This window comes from Notamacropus eugenii, chromosome 1 (assembly GCF_028372415.1).
Source record: "Notamacropus eugenii isolate mMacEug1 chromosome 1, mMacEug1.pri_v2, whole genome shotgun sequence".
In the NCBI taxonomy this organism is placed as follows: domain Eukaryota; kingdom Metazoa; phylum Chordata; class Mammalia; order Diprotodontia; family Macropodidae; genus Notamacropus; species Notamacropus eugenii.
Genome location: NC_092872.1, coordinates 268,328,287 through 268,348,571, shown reverse-complemented (window position 1 = coordinate 268,348,571; position 20,285 = coordinate 268,328,287).

The window sequence follows — 20,285 nt, the reverse complement described above, 5'->3', positions numbered from 1 at the left end:
GAAATGAGAGTGATGCAAGAAAATTATGAAAAATGAGTCAACTGCTTGTTAAAGGGGACCCAAAAAGTGATGAAGAAAATAACACTATAAAAAATAGACTAACTCAAATGACAAAAGAGATTCAAAAAGCCAATGAAGAGAAGAATGCCCTAAAAAGCAGAATTGACCAGATGGAAAAGGAGATCCAAAAGCTCACTGAAGAAAACAATTCCTTAAAAATTAGAATGGAGCAGAGGGAAGCTAATGAATGACTTTATAAAAAATCAAGAAATTATAAAACAAAATCAAAGGAATGAAAAAATAGCAGACAATGTGAAATATCTCATTGGAAAAACAACTGACCTGGAAAATATGTCTAGGAGAGACAATTTAAAAATTATGGGACTACCTGAAAGTCATGATCAAAAAAAGAGCCTAGACATCATTTTTTAAGAAATTGTCAAGGAAAACTGCCCTGATGTTCTAGAACTGGAGGATAAAATAAATATTGAAAGAATCCACTGATCACCTCCTGGAAGAGATCCCAAAATGAAAACCCCTAGGAATATTATAGTCAAATTCCAGAGCTCCCAGGTCAATGAAAAAATATAGAAAGCAGCCAGAAAGAAACATTTTGAGTATTGTGGAAATACAATCAGGATAACACAAGATCTAGCAGCCTCTACATTAAGGGATCACAGAGCTTGGAATATGATATTCCAGAAGTCAAAGAAACTAGGATTAAAACCAAGAATCACCTACCCAGCAAACCTGAGTATAATACTTCAGGGGAAAAAATGGTCATTCTATGAAATAGAGGACTTTCAAGCATTCTTGATGAAAAGACCAGAGCTAAATAGAAATTTGATTTTTAAACACAAGAATCAAGAGAAGCATGAAAAGGTAAACAGGAAAGATAAATCATAAGAGACTTACTAAAGTTGAACTGTTTACATTCCTGAAAAGATAATATTTATAACTCTTGAGACTTTTCTCAGTACTAGGGCAGTTGGAGGGATTATATACATATAGACAGAGGGCACAGGGTGAGCTGGATAGGAAGGGATGATTTCTAAAAAAATAAAATTAAGGGGTGAGAGAGGAATATATTGGAAGGAGAAAGGGAAAAATAGAATGGGGCAAATTATTTCTCACATAAAAGAGGCAAGAAATAGCTTTTTCAATGGAAGGGAAGAGAGAGGAGGGGAACGGGAAAAAGTGAAACTTACTCTCATCACATTTGGTTAAAGAGGGAATAACATGCATACCCAATTTGCTATGAAACTCTATCTCACACTACAGAAAAGTAGGGGAGAAGGGGATAAGCAAGATGGGAGGGTGGGAGGATGATATAAAGGTGGGCAAATAGGAGGAAGGCATAATTAGAAGTAAATACTTTTGAGGAGGGATAGGGTCAAAAGAGAGAATAGAATAAGTGGGGGCAGGATAGGATGGAGGGAAATATAGTTAGTCTCCACAGCATAATTTTTATGGAAATCTTTGCATAGCTAAACATGCATAACATAAATAGAATTGCTTGCCTTCTCAGTGGGGATGGGTGGGGAGGGAGGAAGGGGGAGAAGTTGGAGCTCAAAGTTTTAAAATCTAATGTTAAAAATTGTTTTTACATGAAACTGGGAAATAAAATATACAGGCAATGGGGTATAGAAATCTATCTTGTCCTCCAAGAAAGTAGAGGGAATGGAGATAAAAGAAGGAAGGGGTGTGATAGAAGAGAGGTCAGATTGGGGAAAGAGTTAATCAGAATGCACTGTGGACAGAGAGGAGAAATGGGGAGAAAATTTGGAACTCAAAATCTTGTGGAAATGAATGTGGAAAACTAAAAATAAATAAATAAGAATTAAAAAAATTAAACTGGTAAACAATAGCATCAAGAGTATGAGGGCAAACACATGAGATCAGAGCACGATGGATGGTGGACCAGGATGTCAGAGAGTTGAGTGTTTGGTGCTTGATGAGTTGAGGATGAGAACCATGCCTAGGTACCGTGGAGCCCAGGGAAGATCTAAAAGCCCTTCCAGGACCCATACAGGAGGTGAAAAGAAAATATTTCTACTTCCATGAGCTGGCACCTGTCACAGGTGGTAAGATAATTTGCCTTGGGAAAAATAGTAATATTGGAAGCCTTACAAAAGAATAATCCTCAAAGAAATTGTAGAGGGCAGTTTTCTTAGCTGTGTTCTTGTGTTATCTTAGTGATCATGTATCCTGGCTTCTGGTCTTATTGATCATGTGGTTTTTGCTGATTAAATAAACTGCAATCTCCAAAGACTCAAATTCTCTCTTTAATTCGAGATTGGGCTACCAAAGGGCTTAGGAGAATTTCTTTTTGATAAATTCCAAATGGGATTTTATCTAAGCCAACAATGAACTTCTCTAATAGAGATGTATGATCCTCTAGATAGATTACAATTTAATCCTTACTATTTTCAATGTCTTCCAAACATTCTCTTTACTGACCTCTCCCCCAATTCAAGTCAAATAAAAATGAAGAATAATATTGTTGACTGTGTCACAACATGGCCACATCTGTCTTTAGGAAGGGAGAATTTTATTCCCTAGATATTCTACTGAGCCTTTGAGTCATTCTCACTTACAAGACTGATCTATTTAGAAGAAAGGTCAGCCTTTTATAGAATCTCAGCATTCCCTTCTTTCAACTCCCTCTTTTAAAAAACAACAGCAGTAGCTTCTCTATTGAACAGCATTAGACTGAAGATCCCTGAAATCCATACTTCTGTGCTCTACCTTACTGGGTCACAGCAGTGCCCTAAGATGATGCCCTGACCTGCCATGGAGGCACATAAAAGGATTCCTAATTGGGGCCACTCTTTCCTGATTGTGTTTGCATGTCCTGGGGATAGGAGAGGAGGATGTGGAAAACGAAGGGGGGAGTGCAAGGACAAGACCAGCTGGCTCACCACACCTACCCTGGGAAAGGGGGCCAGCTGGCCCAGGGAGGCTGACCCTGTTCTGATTGTCCACCCTTAGGAGAGGACAGGACCACCTCCCTTGGACCACTGCCCTGCCCTGAGCCAGCTGCTTGCCTCTCAAATCTCCAGCATCTGCTCTGCTCTCTCACAGCTTGACTCTAGGGTTCCTCAGAATTCCCCAGTCCTGGTGGGTGGGATTTCTTTCTCCCATTTCCCTGTATGGATGTCTTTGCACCACTCCTCCCCTACCTCATGCTGACTCCCAGAGCTTAGCTGATTCATAAAGGCTTAAGGACACTCCCATTCCCCAAAGGAACTCCAGCCTTGTTCCCCAAACCTGTTTCCAGAGTTCCTTTACAAGAGATCCAGTCTAAGGTAATCCTTAACAATTTGGTTTCATTTCCACTGTTCTACAAGAAGCCTTTCCTGATTCTTCCAGATACCAGTCTTTATCCCCAACTCTAATATTATCTCTATCCCTTCTCCCCACTCCAGACTGAAAGTATCTTGTGGGCAGAAACTGCTTTCATTTTGTCAGCATAGAGTCAGATACATAGTAAGTACCTTAAATAAATCAGTCTTGATTAATTAGGTCAAAAATGTGAGGGATATGTATGGCATAGGGTGGCAGGGACGCAGGGATGATGAATTAGCTAGCCCATTCCTTATTACTTTCTAGTACAGTCTAGTGTCAGAGTATTGTTATTATCACTGTCTGTGCCAGAGGTAAAACACTTTTGAGGGCATTGTGGGATTGGTTGTCAAGGTACAATAATAGTGAAAGGTACTAAAATCTCAGGAAAAATCTCAGACCTTATTAATACTAACAGATAAATAAAACATGGTTGAGAGCATCAGTAATTACTGACCCATCTATGCTTTTACACCTGCAATGTTTTTTATAAGAGTACATCAAAGATATTCTTAATCAGGAAGGAAAACCCAGGCTTAAACAAGTGATATTCTGCAACAGAGATATGATCACAAATTTCCTGAAATGTATAGGGAATGTAAGATGTTACTATGTTTACAATTTGCTGTGTAAAAAAAAGAACTGCATTTAATAGAACTAAATACTGCCCTGCAGATTTGATTCCCAAGAGGGGTGGCTTAGACATGTCAAAATCACACGCAGTTCCTGGAAAGTTGTAACAACAGTGGTAATTTTCTTCAGTGACTCTCTGATTATCAATACCAAGCAAGGCCTAACACAGGAAGATGCTCACTTGCCCAAAGTATTTGCTACTATCATGGAGAAGACCCACCTACAGAGTCCAAATCTGAAAGGCATAGCCTGTAAATCATGGACTCTTAACCTCTTTGCCACAGCCTTTACCTTCTCTCCCCTTTGGCAGCCTATGTACCTTCCTCCCTTTCTCAGAATAATGCTTTTAAATGTGCAAAATAAAATTCAAAGGGTCACAAAGAAAGCCAAAGGTTAATGGGAATATTCAAGTTCAGGTTCAGAACAAGTTCTATTTAAATAGAAATTTTCCAGATACTGCGATTTGTGGAGAGCATTGTTCTGATTTACATTAATCTCTGGAATACAGCAGAGACTCCTCTAAGTGAAACTGATAAGCTCTCCAAAGAGTTCAGTCTTATCCATCCGCACAGTGGATCGAGTGGATGAAGAACGCTTATGGTACAGACTGATTTGCTTTTAGTTGAACAACCCACAGAACTCATTCATCATGCCATGGAATAAACACTGCACATGGACAATGAACTGGTCCCAGAATTGATCAGGAGCTGAAGGGTGGAATGAACTGCCCTGGGGAGTGGGGCAGTTTTTGTTTGAATGTCCAGTCATCCTGCTGTGTCTCCTTTGTTCTGGCCTCATTTTCTTGCCATAAAACTCTTGATGTTATAGTTAATCAGTTCAACAACAACAGATGTTTTCCTGAAACAAAGGGCAGAGGCATGTGTGGGCATGAGAAGACTGTCACCCATTACAAGTGAGGTGCTATATAGGAGAAGTGGTAGAAAGGACGCCATCAAGGAAATAAACACATGACCCAGAAAACATCTCCTAGATAATGGAAATGAGGGATAATCACCGAATAGTCTGTGTTCTCCAATGGTATCCCATTCTATGAGGAGAGAACATGGGAGCCTGCCAACATACTAACACAAATCCCCTTTGTCCAAACGATAAAGGACATGTTCTACAGTTGGCCACATTGATATGATTACAAAATTGACTGAAAGGTGCATGGGACACAAAGTTCTGTTGTATTGTTTGTTGAACATAAAAAAGACGTGCCATTTGACAGAACAAATGTCACCTTTGCAAGCTGTCCTTCCACAATGTCTCTCAACAAATGTCAAAATGCTACAATTATACATGCCTTGAAAGACGTATGTAACCCATTTAAGCTGTGAGCATTCTTAACCCAAATCCCTTTCTCCCAGATCACTCTGGAGTCCTGGAGTCATTTTCTTCCTCCCAGCATTCTAAGGGTACCCCTGAGGAGTTAGGGATGATCCCCTAATGCCATTGGCTCAATCCCCCACTGGGGTGTTTCTTTCCAATGTTATCAATTGAGAATCATTTTAGTCAGCTGGAAAGGGCAGTTTCCTAAGGATTGTAAGAACACTCAGTACAAAATGTCCTCCTCAAAAGTATGACACACTCTCCCATAAGTACATATAGAGTCCTGGGAAAAGTGGGCTCAAGCTTTGAGAAGTCCTCTTTTCCCATTCATGGGGTGCTCAAGAAGATCCTGTTAGGAATGGTAGATCTATGTCCAGTCTTTCCTTAGCTCCCAATGAAGTTACTGTTGCCTGTCACTGCTGTCCCAAGGGGAAGATGAATCCAGAAAAAAAAAGAGTTTTGGAAGAATTGGAAATCTACTCTCCTTTTGGAGATTTTATAGGTCAGATTAAAGATACATTCCTGGAGCCATGTTAAATATTTCATCTTGATTTCTTTTCCACTAGTAATCACCAGGCCCTCATGGTTTTTCCTTGAAATATTCCCTTCTTTTCTTAAGTAGATCTGTTTTATCTTCCTTTTCTCCAGGCAATAGAACTGTGCTTCAGGTCGAGAAGAAGAGGAGGAAAACATTCTGCATTTTGTGGCTTCTTACAATCATTGCAGTAGTTCTGAAAATTACACCTCTAATTTCCTGGTGGGCAGTTAGGTGGTGCAGTGGATAGAAATTTAGGCCTAGAATCAGGGAGAACCGAGTTCAAATTCCTAAGTAAGTCTGTGAATCCTGTTTGCCTCAGTTTCCTCTTCTGTTAAGTGAGCTGGAGGAAAAAATGGCAAACCATTCCAGTACCTTTGCCAAGAAAACCCTGAATGCGATTATGAAGAGTTAGACACAAGAGAAATGACTAAACAAGAGAATTATCCTGGTGGAGATTATTTATGAAAAAGGATAGAACTATATGTCATTTCCTAGGCCATGTGTCTGTCCTAGGTATTTCTCTGTTGTGTGAAATACAGGTGTAGATGATAGATCATCTATTAAGTGCTTACTGTGTACCATATAAGCACTAGTAATACAAACATGAGCAAGTCCACAGTTCCTACCCTCAGGGAGCTTACATTCTAATGAAGGAAGAGAATGCCTACGGAGATCTGGAAAAACTGGTGGGGGGAGAAAAGGGTACTGGTATATACCAGTGCTGGCAGGACTGGAAATGTCCGGGAGTATCAGGGAGGCCTGGGAATCAATAAGATAAGGCCAAAGCTGGTCATTCCAGGGGTGAAATCTGAATTTCCAGTGGCACTCAGCTGCCTGGTGGGCTGTGAACTTCATCAGCTTCTTTTATAAATAGCTTGCTTTTATATTGTGCTCTAAGGTTTCCAGAGAGATTCACTTGTTTCACCTCATTTGATCCTCACAATAATCCCATAAAGGAAGGGTTGCTTTCATCCCTAATTTTACACACAAACAAACTGAGGTTGAGAATGTCTAGATGACTTGTCTAGGTTTAGACAGCTAGATAGTGTCAGCCATGGGTTTTGAACCCAAAACATAAAATCACAGGGGAGTAGATTTGGCCCAGAGGCCCAGAGTGATTGAGTGAGGTCACAACCTGTGATTTCAGCACCACTCTTTCTGATGCCAACCTGAGCACCACACTCTTCTTGAGGGTGAGAGGGGCATTCTGCCTGAAATGCCACCACACTGCCCTCTTCAAAGAGAGCAGAATCATTCCCAGAGGAAGACTCTTTTCCAAGGAGAAGTTTCTTCAATGGCATCACATCTGACCAGAGGAAGAAAAAAAGGCTTGAGAACTTCCTTTAGCAAACCTCTCTCCTTGGTTCTCTTATGAGCAACTGATACCTAAGAAAGACTGGGGGACAAGAACCAGGACTACCATCCTGCTCCAAACAAGCAGAAGAGCAAGGGTGTCCGTTGGCCAGGATGGAGCTGGGACCAATTTGCGAGTGTGAAATCTGGAGCTGAGCAGCCTTCCTCCTTCTGACAAAAGCATAGTAAAGGATTCTGGGGGCACAGATTTAACGGGCTCATCCACCTTTCCTGGGCTCTGGGAGTCCAGCCCTAGATTTCTAAAAATACCAAATTGAATCTCTTTTTTTGCCTTCATCTAAATAATGCGATGCTTTTTTATTTATTATTTCCGAGCAGTGAACTTGGCCTAGCCCTGCAAGTTCTAGCCATGTCTAATGATTGTGCGATAAATATTTATAAAGCCAATGCTATCTCTCCCTTCCCCAGCTCTGGCCATACATTAACTGGAGTCCTGGCCTTCCTCCTCTGGCAGTGCCTTGAATGCTTGGCAGGACCCAGAGGCCTGATGGAGTTTGACATCTTCCTTTGATTCCCTCCCCTCTGCTTTAGGAACCTTTGCTAAGAAGCTTCAATCCAAGGATTTAAAGGCAGTCTCCTGCAGGGGTTACATTGTTCTCATCTGCAGAGGACAAGCTGAAACCTCTCCATTTGAGATCCATATTCCATCTGAAAAAAAGCTAGTTTAGCCAATTCATGTATGAATGGAGAAAACTCTGATCCAATCTGTCTAGAAAACTGTCTCTTTGTCCATCATCAATTTTTGATTTTCCTTTGATCTGGGCTTGTGATTTCATCGGCATAGGGAACTCTACAGGCAGACAGTCCCTCTCCTGGAGTGCATCAGCAACTGTCTCTAAGTTAGAGGCATAGTGAATATCTGAGACCTAGAGGTTAAGTGATTTGCCCAAAGTCTCACAGCTAAAGTGTGTCAAAGGTAGGGCTTCGTCTTGGGTTCTTCCTGCCTGTGGGGCCAGTCTCATAAAATAGTCCTGTAGTTAGAATCATAATGCCTTTCCCTTATCAATACTAATAGGAATGGAAAGGGGGGAAACATGGAAGGAAGATTGAGAATAAAAGCATAGTGGAATGAGTTCTGTGGAGATATGGTACATTCCTCCTCATGAGAGGTCACCAAGCAGAAGTTTGACGTAGGACCACTTGTTGCTCCAAGTCAATTCACCAACTGCCATCATATGAGCAACCCCAGACTCCTGGCTCACTTCATTTCCAGCTCATTTTCCAATTGGCTTCATCCTCACACTGGCTTCCTTGCACCTCTACAGTACCTTTCTTCTCCTCTCCTTCTCACATTTACTCCTCTCGTTACTCTTGCAGGTTTGTTTTTATTATAAATTTAAACGTAGATTTCTTTACTGTATTATTTATTTGTTCTTCATGTAAGCTCTCTGAGAACAGTGACTACCTTGTTTTCTTGTTAGTGTATCCCTAGCACTTAGCACTGTATCTGGCATATAATAAGTGCTTAATAAATGCAGGCAACAGGGTTAGAAGTGGATTGTCTATCTGTCTGTTGAATCAATCAATCATTTATTAAGAATTTGAGTCCAAGGCAAAGTAGTGGGTCTTGGGGATAGAATGACCAAAATAAGCAAGCAAACAAAAATCCCTCTGTCTTCAGGAAGCTGACATGAGTAAATACAAGGAAATACAGTCATTTTGTGGGGAAAGGAAAATCCCTAAAACTCAGGAGATCAGTGAAAGCTTCTGAAGGAGGTTTAAGTTTGATCTAAAGCACTTGAGATTGATTTTCTAAGTGTCAGAGGTAGAAAGTAGGATATTCCTGATATGATCACACCTATGCAAAGTTACTGAGGGGGAGATAAAATGATGCATACTGGGAAATATTTCTCTGAGTATCAGTTGGACTAAAAGACAACAATTGGAGTTCAGTTCCTGGCTGAAGTTTCTTAGATCTATAAAATGAAGGAGTTGAACTGGAGTATTAGTGAGGTCCCTTCCATGAGGTCCCACCTCCCAATGAGATGCAGGGTCCTAAATGGCTTCTGAAGTTCTCTCCAACTTGGAGATTCTGTAAATGACAGACCCGACATTGGCTTGTGTTTTGTTCCTGGAAAGATGGCCATGGATCTTCTAACAACCAATACATCTCCCTCCCTGGAGTTTGGACAACTTCTCTCATGACTAGTTTATACTAAAAATGGTGCCAGACTAATTAGATTAAATTAACTTGCTCCAGACACTTTATTACAGGTTGATCTCATTTTTATTCTGAACAACTAATCACCAGAGGGGTTAATCATGAAAGAAATGTTCATCCCTTTCCTAACATGGAGTTTTCCACTGAACTCCACCTGATTGTAATGGGACAAGCAGCAAGGACAAGTCATAAAACAGAGAGACAGCGACATCTTTTCAGCAAAATCACCTTCATTCCCCTTCTCTTGGCCATGGTGCTCTTCAAGCATTCCTGGCAGGCATGCATGATCTCACACCAGGTTGATTAATTAAGGCAAGTCTAGGATAGAAGTGGACTGCAAGAGAGAAAGGGGCAGTAGGCTTAGCAGTGCTGAATCCCCAGGTTCTGGCAGGAGAGCAGTACAGAGAGGGGCTTAAGAAACAGCTTCCTTGTCTACTTTGGATGGACAGAGCAATGTCATCTGCTCTGCCTGCTAAAGTAGCCAGTCCATTGAGGATCTTGTTCCTCCTGGAAAGGGCCTTAGAGAGCTGTGTTAAATTTTTCGGGCTGTATGGGATGTTGTGGTGGTTGAAGTTATGGTTGGGTACTGAATGGTGTTGTTCGTTACACTTAAGACTTGGAAAAAAGAATGAGCAAAAGAGGTTAATTCATAAAATGAACTGATGCAGGAGGTGAGGGCTCAGATAATGTGGACTCTGTCTGGTGTTCTGATGCTGAATTTGCCTTTTCTGCTCTCTTTCTCTGACTTATTTTCACTTTTGATCAACAAAGGGGATGGGCTAAACACATGTATAATAGACCTCATTTTGAGTTTGCAAGGGAAAAAAAAACCAAAGCATCTGACTTCACTGGCTCACTAGCATGGGTAGCCTTTGGTATTCCGACAAGCTGATGCAACCTAAGGGAACTGTCCACATGAGGCTTCCATATGAGAGCAAAGGTTGGAGAGGTAGGCTGAGTCAGACAAAGAGTCAGCTCCTGGATTCTCCCTCTATGGTGTTTCCCGCTCTGGTATTGACCAGTGCTGGATATGGAAATGGTTTAATAATAACACCTACCTCCCAGGGTTGTTGTGAGGATCAAATGGGGAAAAAAATATATATTTATAAGGCATTCAGCATACTGCTTGGTGTTTTTTTTCTCAGCAAAACATTTTATTTTTTGTTTCATTAATATCTTTTGATTTTAAATTACATTCATTTATTTTCCCCAAAGTATAATTTTAGAGTGTTTTGTTTTTCTGTTTAACAAGCATTCATTTTCTCCCCTCTCCCAGGGAATGATTTTTAAAAACCCTGATAAAAAATATGGATAGCCAAACAAAACAGGTTCCCACATTGGGCTATCAAAAAATGGGTCCCTTTCTGCCTACTTGAAGCACTTTGGGAGCCTTACACAACATGGTAGAAATGTCAATGAGTATCATAACTCTTTTAAGCTGTGATCTTATGCCCACCAACATGTACACATGTAGAATGATTTAGCAACACGTGCATTTTGACTCTGTGGCAGACTGGGGTATTGAAGGACCAGCAAAGCTAAGATGCAGCAGAATCTAGGCCAGGAGAGCCACAGGTGGTAACATTTTCACTCACAGCAATTCTGGGCAACCTTCTACTAAATCAATTAGATTGGTATCTCTGATGATCAAGAGAGGGGTCACACAATGGATATCAAACATTCATAAAGTGCCTACAGGGTACACTCTTGGTTTATTACTGGTATGTACTAGCACATACAGATACCCCAAAGAGCAGCAGTAGCATATGAATAGCTGAGGAAATCCCTCATTAATACTAAAGGATAGGATAGGTGGAAGTTGAAAAGTTGATGAAATCTTGATGAAAGGAAAAGCTTCCTACCAAGGACAGCTGCCCAAAAGTGGAGCAGATTTTCTGGAGAGAGAGTAGGTTCCCCTCATAGTATGTCTTCAGCTAAAGTCCAATTGAACACTAGGCTAGGATATGATAGAGCACATTCTTACAATATACTTGTGGGCTGGATTAGAAATCTTCTGAGATCTCATATTTCAGAAGACCAATGAATGGAATATATTAAGAAATCTGTGCATATTTTAAAAAAATCATTGATTTTATTATGATCTCGCTTAGCACAAAGCCCAATACAAAGTAAGCACTTAATAAATGCTTATTGGTTAGTTATTGATCGGTTGACTTAGTTCCAATGGACTATGGAGCTCATTTAGTCAACATATGCTCTGTATTCTCACACCTCTCTGCATTTGCTCAAAATTCTCTGCCTATCATGAAATTCTTCCCTCTCTATCCATCTGTTGAATTCCTATCTATCCTTTAAAACCCAACATATCACTTCCTAGACATAAACACTATCCCCTCCCCCATATCTATACATTACAGATCTCATCCCTGAGGAATCCTATTCACTCATTCTACTCCCTACCTTGAACCCTATTAACTGACTATAACCTTAACTTCAGTCCTTATATAATATTGTATTTTGTGCTTCAGTAAGACATTAAATATTACTTATAAGATATGTCTTTGGAGAGGCAGTTTGGTATAGTGACTCACAAGCCAACCTCAAAGACAAGAAAATATAGGTTCAAATCTTGCCTCTGGAACATACTGTCTGTGTGACCTTGAACAAGTCTCCTAACCTTTCAATGTTCCAGGCAACTATCTAAAATGATAAGTTGCATAAGGGGAATTTCTTCAACTTGAAGTTGTCTATATGAAAAAAAAAACAAAAACAAAAGTTTAGTCCCTATTCCTATAATCCCAGATATGCACTCATTTATTTGGCTCTTACAACAACCCTGTGAAGTAGGCACTATGGGTCTTATTATTATCCCTGTATTATATATCCAGAAACTAAGGGTCTGACGGCTGAGGAACATCCCACGGTCACACCACTAGTGAGTGTCAGAGGCAGAATTCGCAGCAGGGTCTCTCCTCACCTAGTTGTTAAGGTCAGTCCTGTTCCCACTACCCTCTGATTTGTTTCTATTCCCATGAAGATACAGGGACGTCTGACGTCTCTTAGCACTATAGGATTTAAATGGGGAAAGGATAGTCCTGAACTAGTGAAATCAGAATTGGAGCACATTGCTATAAGAAATGATAAGTAGGAGGGTTTCTGAAGAACCTGGAAAGACTTGAATGAACTGAAGCTACGTGAAGTGAGCAGAACCAGGAGAACACTGTATGCAGGAACAGTGACATTGTAAAATGATCAACTGTGAATGACTTAGGTATTCTCAGCAATGCCATGATCAAAGGCAATTCCAAAGGGCTTATGATGAAAAATGCTATTCCACCTCCAGAGAAACAATGGATGACGTGTGAATGCAGATCAAAACTGACTGTTTTTCTCGTGCTTCATTGTTCTCGGTTGTTTTCTTTCATAGTTTTTATTTTTTTGCTCTGTTTCCTTTCATAACATGGCTAATATGGAAATATGCTTTGCATGACTGCACATGTATGACCTATATCTAATTGCTTGTCTTCTTAAGAAGGGCAGAGGGGAGACAAGGAGAGAATTTGGAATTCAAAATTAAGAAAAAATGCTAAAAATTATTTTTCCATGTATTTAGAAAAAAACATGAAATTTTAAAAAAGAAATAATGCCTTTAAAAAATAAATTTAACTTTATTAAAGCTTTCAAGTATATGCTATAATTTTAATTAGAATAATGAACTGACACCTAGAAAAAGACTTTAGTCAGTCAATAAGCATTTATTAAGTGCATACCCTGTGCCAGGCACTCTTCTTAGCTATCCTTAGGGGACCAGCTTCAATGAATGAATAAGAATACTTTTAAAATTAGTATAGCAATTGTTTTATATAATTGGGAGCTTTTTTTTTTAAAAGACTGAAACAGCCATTTTGGAAAATGTTGGAAAACTTTTCTCCTTTAAGAATTTTAGGTAATTAATTTGCACTATTCATGAAGAAAGTTTTTCACTAAGTTGAAGAAAACTTGAAATTATCCAACTGCTCAAAAATAACACATAGTCTAATTTGGTGGAGACCAAAATAAAATATGCATTTATATAATATACATGCATATACACACATATGCATGTGTGTAAACACACACACACACAACACTCACAGCTGATCAGAGCAAGGATGTAAAGTTAGGAATTGTTTGTTCCAATCTCCTTCACATTAAAAACAAAGAAACAGCACCAGAGATTCAGTTGCTCACTCAGGGCCACATAACCAGTTAAGGAATTAACAGAGCCAGAACTGGATCCAATCTAATAATTTTAATCATTTGTGCTTATTTTTAAAAGCTGAAATAAGGTCACAGAGGACAGATAACACCCAAATAATGTCTTTTTAATAACTTTTTTTGACAGAAATCTTGTCTACCTAATTTTATCTACTTTACACTAATGAACCAATTAAGATCATTAAAGAAAAGCATAATTTCCCAAATGCGATCCAGTCCATTCTCTTCCTCCTGTTCAGTTCTGAGCCTAGCTCACTAACCACCTGCAGTGTCTAGCCAAGATATATGTACTTATCTGCTAATTTAATGAACTGGCCAACAAACTGCATGTCATAATCTGGGCATGAGGCATTTTTCATCCATTTAATTTTTTCTCTGTGAAGTGTTTGGTACTATTTTGAGTAATCATGGATCTCATTGAGGAGGCCCTGTGACATTTTGGAACTTAATGTACTTATTATGATGTCATCTGCAAACAGAAATAATATTCAGAAAAAGTCTTAAATAAAACACAGTGAATAAATGGATGGAAGAAGAAAGAAAGGAAGGAATATCATGGCACTTCTTCTGTGCCAAACACTAGACTGAACAGCGGGTCCTTAAGAACAGAAGCATGATGATCCTTGCTCTTAAAGAATTTACTATCTGAGATGGGAATGGACAACAAATAAAGAAGAATGGTGCCCAGGGAGTAATATTTTGACTTGGAAAATTACAAGGATGATGCCTAGGCTGTACAGTAATGGACTGACATAGACTTTCTAATAGCTATAATAGTACTGATTCAATAAAGGTTTCAGAACTGGAACTCTAGAGTATCAAAAGGAAAGGAAGAGCAAAGGGCATGCATGTGGTAGCAATGTAGATGGGAAGAAGCTGACCAGGAAGTAAGATGAAGCGTGGCTGAAGCTGGTCTAGATAGAGTGGACCACAGGAGTCACACAACAATCAAGAGATCAAGGACCCCAGAGCAAAAGTTCTAGACCTGAAAGGGTTAAGTCTCCTAGAGCATATTCTCTGGTTCAGGCTGCCAAAAGTCTTACAAAACAAAGGCATGGAGCCATTTAAAACTAATTTTTATTGAATATTTTGCTATTATATGATTCTATAAACTACCTACTTACCTCTCTCAGCCCTAACCAGAAAGCCAAACCATATTAGAAAAAGAAGGGAAAAACACTTTGGAAAACTAACCATCAAAAAGTGTGCAGAATTCCACACTCAAAGAAGGGGGAGAAGGCACAGAAAGGGCCGTTATTTAAGAAGTAATGAATGGATATGGAGAAAAGTTTGAGCCACACCCTAAGAGGATGAGCTTTTCCCATGCACAAACACCTCCAGTCCCTGCCACCATTTGTCCCAGATTCAGAATGTCACTAATTACAGTTCTAGTGACAGACCTGTATGACCTCGAAGATCCTTTCCAACTCTAAATCTCATGATCTTTAATAGACTTAATAGCCCAAAGTCTGAATCACATGCCAGGTCTGAATTGAAGATTATGTATTAGCCTGCATAGGTATAAATATGCATGTGTTTGCTTATAAGAATATGGAGCCCCGGTAAATTTCTTTGGGTTGGTGCCCTGCATCAGGCCAGCAAAGGGGATGATTTATTATCCTTTGGCGATGTTGTTCTTTCTGGGTGCCATGCAACAGAGGAAGATTAAAAGGGAAGACTGGACCAGCTGACAGCATAATTATACATACAACTTTTAATGTTGTTTTGTGTGTATCAAAAAAAGCTGTACCAAAATTTAAAAGGAGATAAATATTTTAAATTTAGAATCAGAGAGCATTTTCTGCCAATGTAAGGAGAATAAAAGAAGTTCAATAACTTGCCATGACCACTTGCTTTCAGTCATTATGTGACTTTAGATCTACAAGATAAACACATCCTGTCACATCTCAGGGCCTGGGGTATGACTTCATCAGAACATGTCCCCAAGAGGGATGCAGGATATTGCCAGAGGCATCCATGAACAAGGGGGTGGAACTGCATTTGAGGAATGAGTCCCAGGCTTGGCTTGGACTCATTCGAGTTACTGAAATCAGACTTTTGAACAGAACTCTTGATTTTCTATAGGCAAGTCATTTTCCTCAATTTATTTTTTCAGATTCATCTATTTTATTAGACATGAGGGAGAAGCTGAGGACTTCTATCTCAGGCTCTTGTCTCTGTACCCATCCTATCTCTTCCTTGCAACTACCAGTATGTTCTTCTGTCAACCCCAAACAAACAAAAAGAAACAGAACAAAGAAAAAAAATCTTGGAAGTCTAAAAATTTGATCTCTAACTGAACCACACAACCAGGTTTCTCTTTTGTTCACTGCTACTCCACCCTCAAATAATAGTCCTCAAGGTTCCTACAGACTCTTACGTCTAGGCCTTTCATATCAACAGGCCTCCATCTACCATGCAGCCATACTCTCCTATAGTTGTGGTCTCCCAATATTAGATGGTTAGCAACTTGAAAACAGGGTCTATATTGCTTTTTGGTTTGTTTCTTCTGAGGTTAGTACAGTGTTTGGTACACAGTAAGTGATTAATCAATGTTTTTTCATTCCTTTCCTCCCTATCTCTCTTAAAACCATAAAATTCTATAATATAAAAATTTTCCCTTGATTGAGAAAATGAGAAAAACAAAGAACAATATTTAAAGCATCTATTGTATGACAGGAAGGGTTAGCATAATGTACAGAACATCTTGCCTCAGAATTAGGAAGATCTGGGTTCAAGTTCTGCTCCTGACACGTTACTGGCTGCATTATGGGGACAAGATACTTAAATCTTAGGGTCCCAGGGAGCTCCAAGAGTACAAGTTCAGAGCAGGAGATTTTCTGCGGTGGTGGAGTTTATATGTCTGGAGTCAGGGACTCCTCAAGAAAGTAGAAATTGTTTATGATTTCTTTACATTTGTACATGAACCATAGTAGGTACTTAATAAATACTTGCTGATGTCAATTGATGAAATCACAAGTCTGAATTGTGTGTGTGTGTGTGTGTGTGTGTGTGTGTGTGTGTGTGTACATAGATTTATGCCTGGTCCTCAGTTATACTAAGATAATAAAGACACAGTAACAGTTTCTGTTCTCCAGGAACTTACTGGGATCAATGGAAAAAAAGATCCTCTACTTTTATCAGAAGAGGTCACTTTGAATCCTTCTCACATCACAAAGAGTATACAAATTCCCAGTTGATTAAACAATTATAATATACAATGGTTGGAAGGCAAGGACTGTACAACGTTGATTATCTCAGACTAGGACGATTTCTTGAATCACACCTCGTTATCCTCCAATACACACAAACACACACACACACACACACACACACACATCCATGCACTTGCAATTCAGAGGAGAGGAGCCAAGAGCATCACACATCCACCACTAGTCCCTACAAGAGATCAGTAGCAAGAATAAGGATCAATTTCATCATTAGTGTTCAGATTTAACTACATATTCACATTGTTCTGGGAGCCATTCTGATTTCCCCATTTTAGTTTGGGCTTTTCTTTAGAAACTTTTTGCTATTCGGGTGAAGGATGGGGTGAGGGGTGAGTCTAAGTCTCTGGGCATCCAAGAAAATCCAAAAGTCCTTTTTTTTTATCTTTGGTACTTGGCAAATAAATAGATCCCCTACAGACAGTGAATGTAGGGATAGTATTTTTAAATGTGCCAGGAAAATAAGAAAATAGAGGACAGGTATTTTAATAGACCTGAAATAATAATAATAGGCATTTATCTGGTCCTTTAAAGTGGGCAAAACTCAGTATATACATTATTATTCCACTTCATTCTGAGACCCATTGTGTGATTTAGATTTCATAAGTATTAATATTTCAGTTTTAGAGATGAGGAAATTGAGTCTCACTTCCTTCATTTGAGGAAGTCACCAAGCCACCAATGCTCATTCTTTCACTGGTTTCCTAGGTATGCTCCTGATAGTCATGAGTTCCTTAGCTTCCCCAGTAACTTTCTCACTCTGGAAGATCCCTCTGCTCTTCTAGTGCCCTTCATGGTCAGTTCTTCCTTAGAAACTCCATTTGTAGAAGTGTCCAAGAAGGATACTTCTGAATCCTTTGCTCCCAACTCCCAGCACTTCATCTTGTCTCTACTTCTTCAATTGCCTTGCATTTCAGGTTATTTTTATGTATTATCTTCACTCATCAGAAGGTCAAATGGGGAGGGGGGGCACAGCCAATATTGTAGAGAGAAGGCAGGAAGTTGGCTGAGCTCTCCCCAGTTCTTCTCAGAAACAATGTGAAATCCAGTCTCTTAAAGAATTCTAGAATGACAGAATTTGCAGAAACAGAGTCAAACAATTTTCCAACTTAAGATAATTTAGAAAGACTTCAGGAAGGGTCTGTCTCATTAAGGTAAAAGGGTTGCTAAGCCCAGTGTAGATGGTGTCCAGGCAAGACAGCAGGAGGTTCTTAGCCACAGCATAGATCAGTACCAAAGGCCCCACGTTTCTGACTCAGCAGGTTAGTGGTATAGTAGGCTAACTGTAATTCCTCCAGTCCCAGAGTAACATGCAAACTGCCAGCCCTGGAACCTAGGGCACAATAGATACAACTAGGTGGGGGTCACACTAGCAGGGCAAGCCACCAGCCTCAGAGCCACCAGCACAGAAAACTAGTGACCAGGTCCCTGGCCCCCAGTGCAAGAAGTTTGAGACAATGCCACCCATACTAGGAGCTGAGCTCAAGTTTTAAAAATGGGCAAAAAGAATTAGCTCCAATCATAGAAAGCTGCTATGACAACAGAGATTCAAACACAAACTCAGAAGAGGACAATAATGTCAAAATGGCTACATGCCAAACCTCAAAGGGGAATATGAATTGGTCTCAAGCCCACAATATCTTCTTGGAAGAGCTCAAAAAGTACCTTAAAAATCAAGTGTGGGAGATGAAAGAAAAATTGGGAAAAGAAAGAAGAGTTATGCATAAGAATTATGAAAAAAAATTCAAGTTTGGAAAAGAAAGCACAAAAATTGACTAAAGAAAACAACTCTTTATAAAACAGAATAGGCCAAATTAAAAAAAAAAAACAACCCACCGAAGAAAATAACGCCAGTAAAAGTAGGATTGGCCAAATGGAAAAGGAGATACAAAAGTTACCTGAAGAAAATAATTCCTTAAAAATTAGAATTGGGCAAATACAAGATAATAACTCTATGAGAAATCAAGAATCAGTCAAATAAAACCAACAGGATGAAAAAATAGAAGAAAATGTAAAATATGTCATGGAAAAAAAAACAACTGACCTGAAAAATAGACTCAGGAGAGATTATTTAAGAATTATTGGACTACCTGAAAACCATGATTAAAAAAAGAACCTGGACAGGATCTTTCAAGAAATTATCAAGGAAAACCTCACTGATATTCTAGAACCAGAGGGCAAAATACTAATTGAAAGAATTCACAAATCACCTCCTGAGACATCCCAAAATGAGATAAATTGTAACTAAATTCCTGAACTATCAGGTCAGAGAAAATACTGAATGCAACCAGAAAGAAACAATTCAAATATTAAGGCTCTATAGTCAGGATTGCACAGGATTTAGTAGCTTCTCCACTAAAGGATTGGAGGGTTTGGCATATGACAATCCAGAAGGCAATAAAAACTTGGATTAAAACAAAAAAAAATCAATTATGCAGCAAAATTAATCATAATCTTCAAGAGCAAAAGATAGATATTTAATCAAAGAGATGGTTTTCAAACTTTCCTGTAGGAAATACCTGAGCTAAACAACAAATCAGATCTTCAAACATACAACTCAAAAGAAGCATAAAAAGGTAAACAGAAAAGAAAACAACATCATATTCCGTAAGGTTAAAGTGTTTACATCCCTACATGGGAAGACAATCCTTGCAAATCTTAAGAACTATATCTCTATTAAGACAGATAGCAGTATTATACTTGGACAGAGGGTGTGGCTATAAGTTGACTTTGATATGACAAAACAGTTTATTATGGGGTGAAAAAAGATTGTAGTGGGAGAAGAAGAAAGGGGTGGAAGAATGGAGTAAACTATATCACCTAAAGAGGCTTGAAAGACCTATTTTAGTAGAAGGAAAAGGAGGGGTGAACATTGTTAATTCCATTGGATTTGACTCAAAGAAGGAAGAACATACACACTCAGCGGGGGAAAGAAATTGATCTTACCTTATAGGGAAGTAGAAGGGGAAGGGGAAAAGAAAAAGGGGGAGAGGAATTGATGGAAAGGAAAGCAGATTGAGGGAGGTTGTGGACAGAAGCAACACACTGGTGAAGGACAGGGTGTAAGAAGAGAGAGAAGCATAATCAGGGGAAAATAGGATGGAGGGAAATACAGTTATCATAACATGACTGTGAATGGGATGAACTCTCCCATAAAACGGAAGCAGATAGCAGAGTGGATTAAAAGACAGAATTCTACAATATATGTTTACAAAAAACACATTTAAAGCAGAGAGATACATAGAATAAAAGTAAAAGAATGGAGCAGAGTATATTATGTTTTATCTGAAGTAAAAAAGAAGCAGAGATAGCAATCCTCATCTCAGACAAAGCAAAAATAGATCTAATCAAAAGATACAAGAAAGGAAACTGCATCTCACTAAAAGGTACCACAGACAATGAAGTAACATTGGATAAGGACATATATACCAAGTAATATAGCATCCAGATTTTTAGA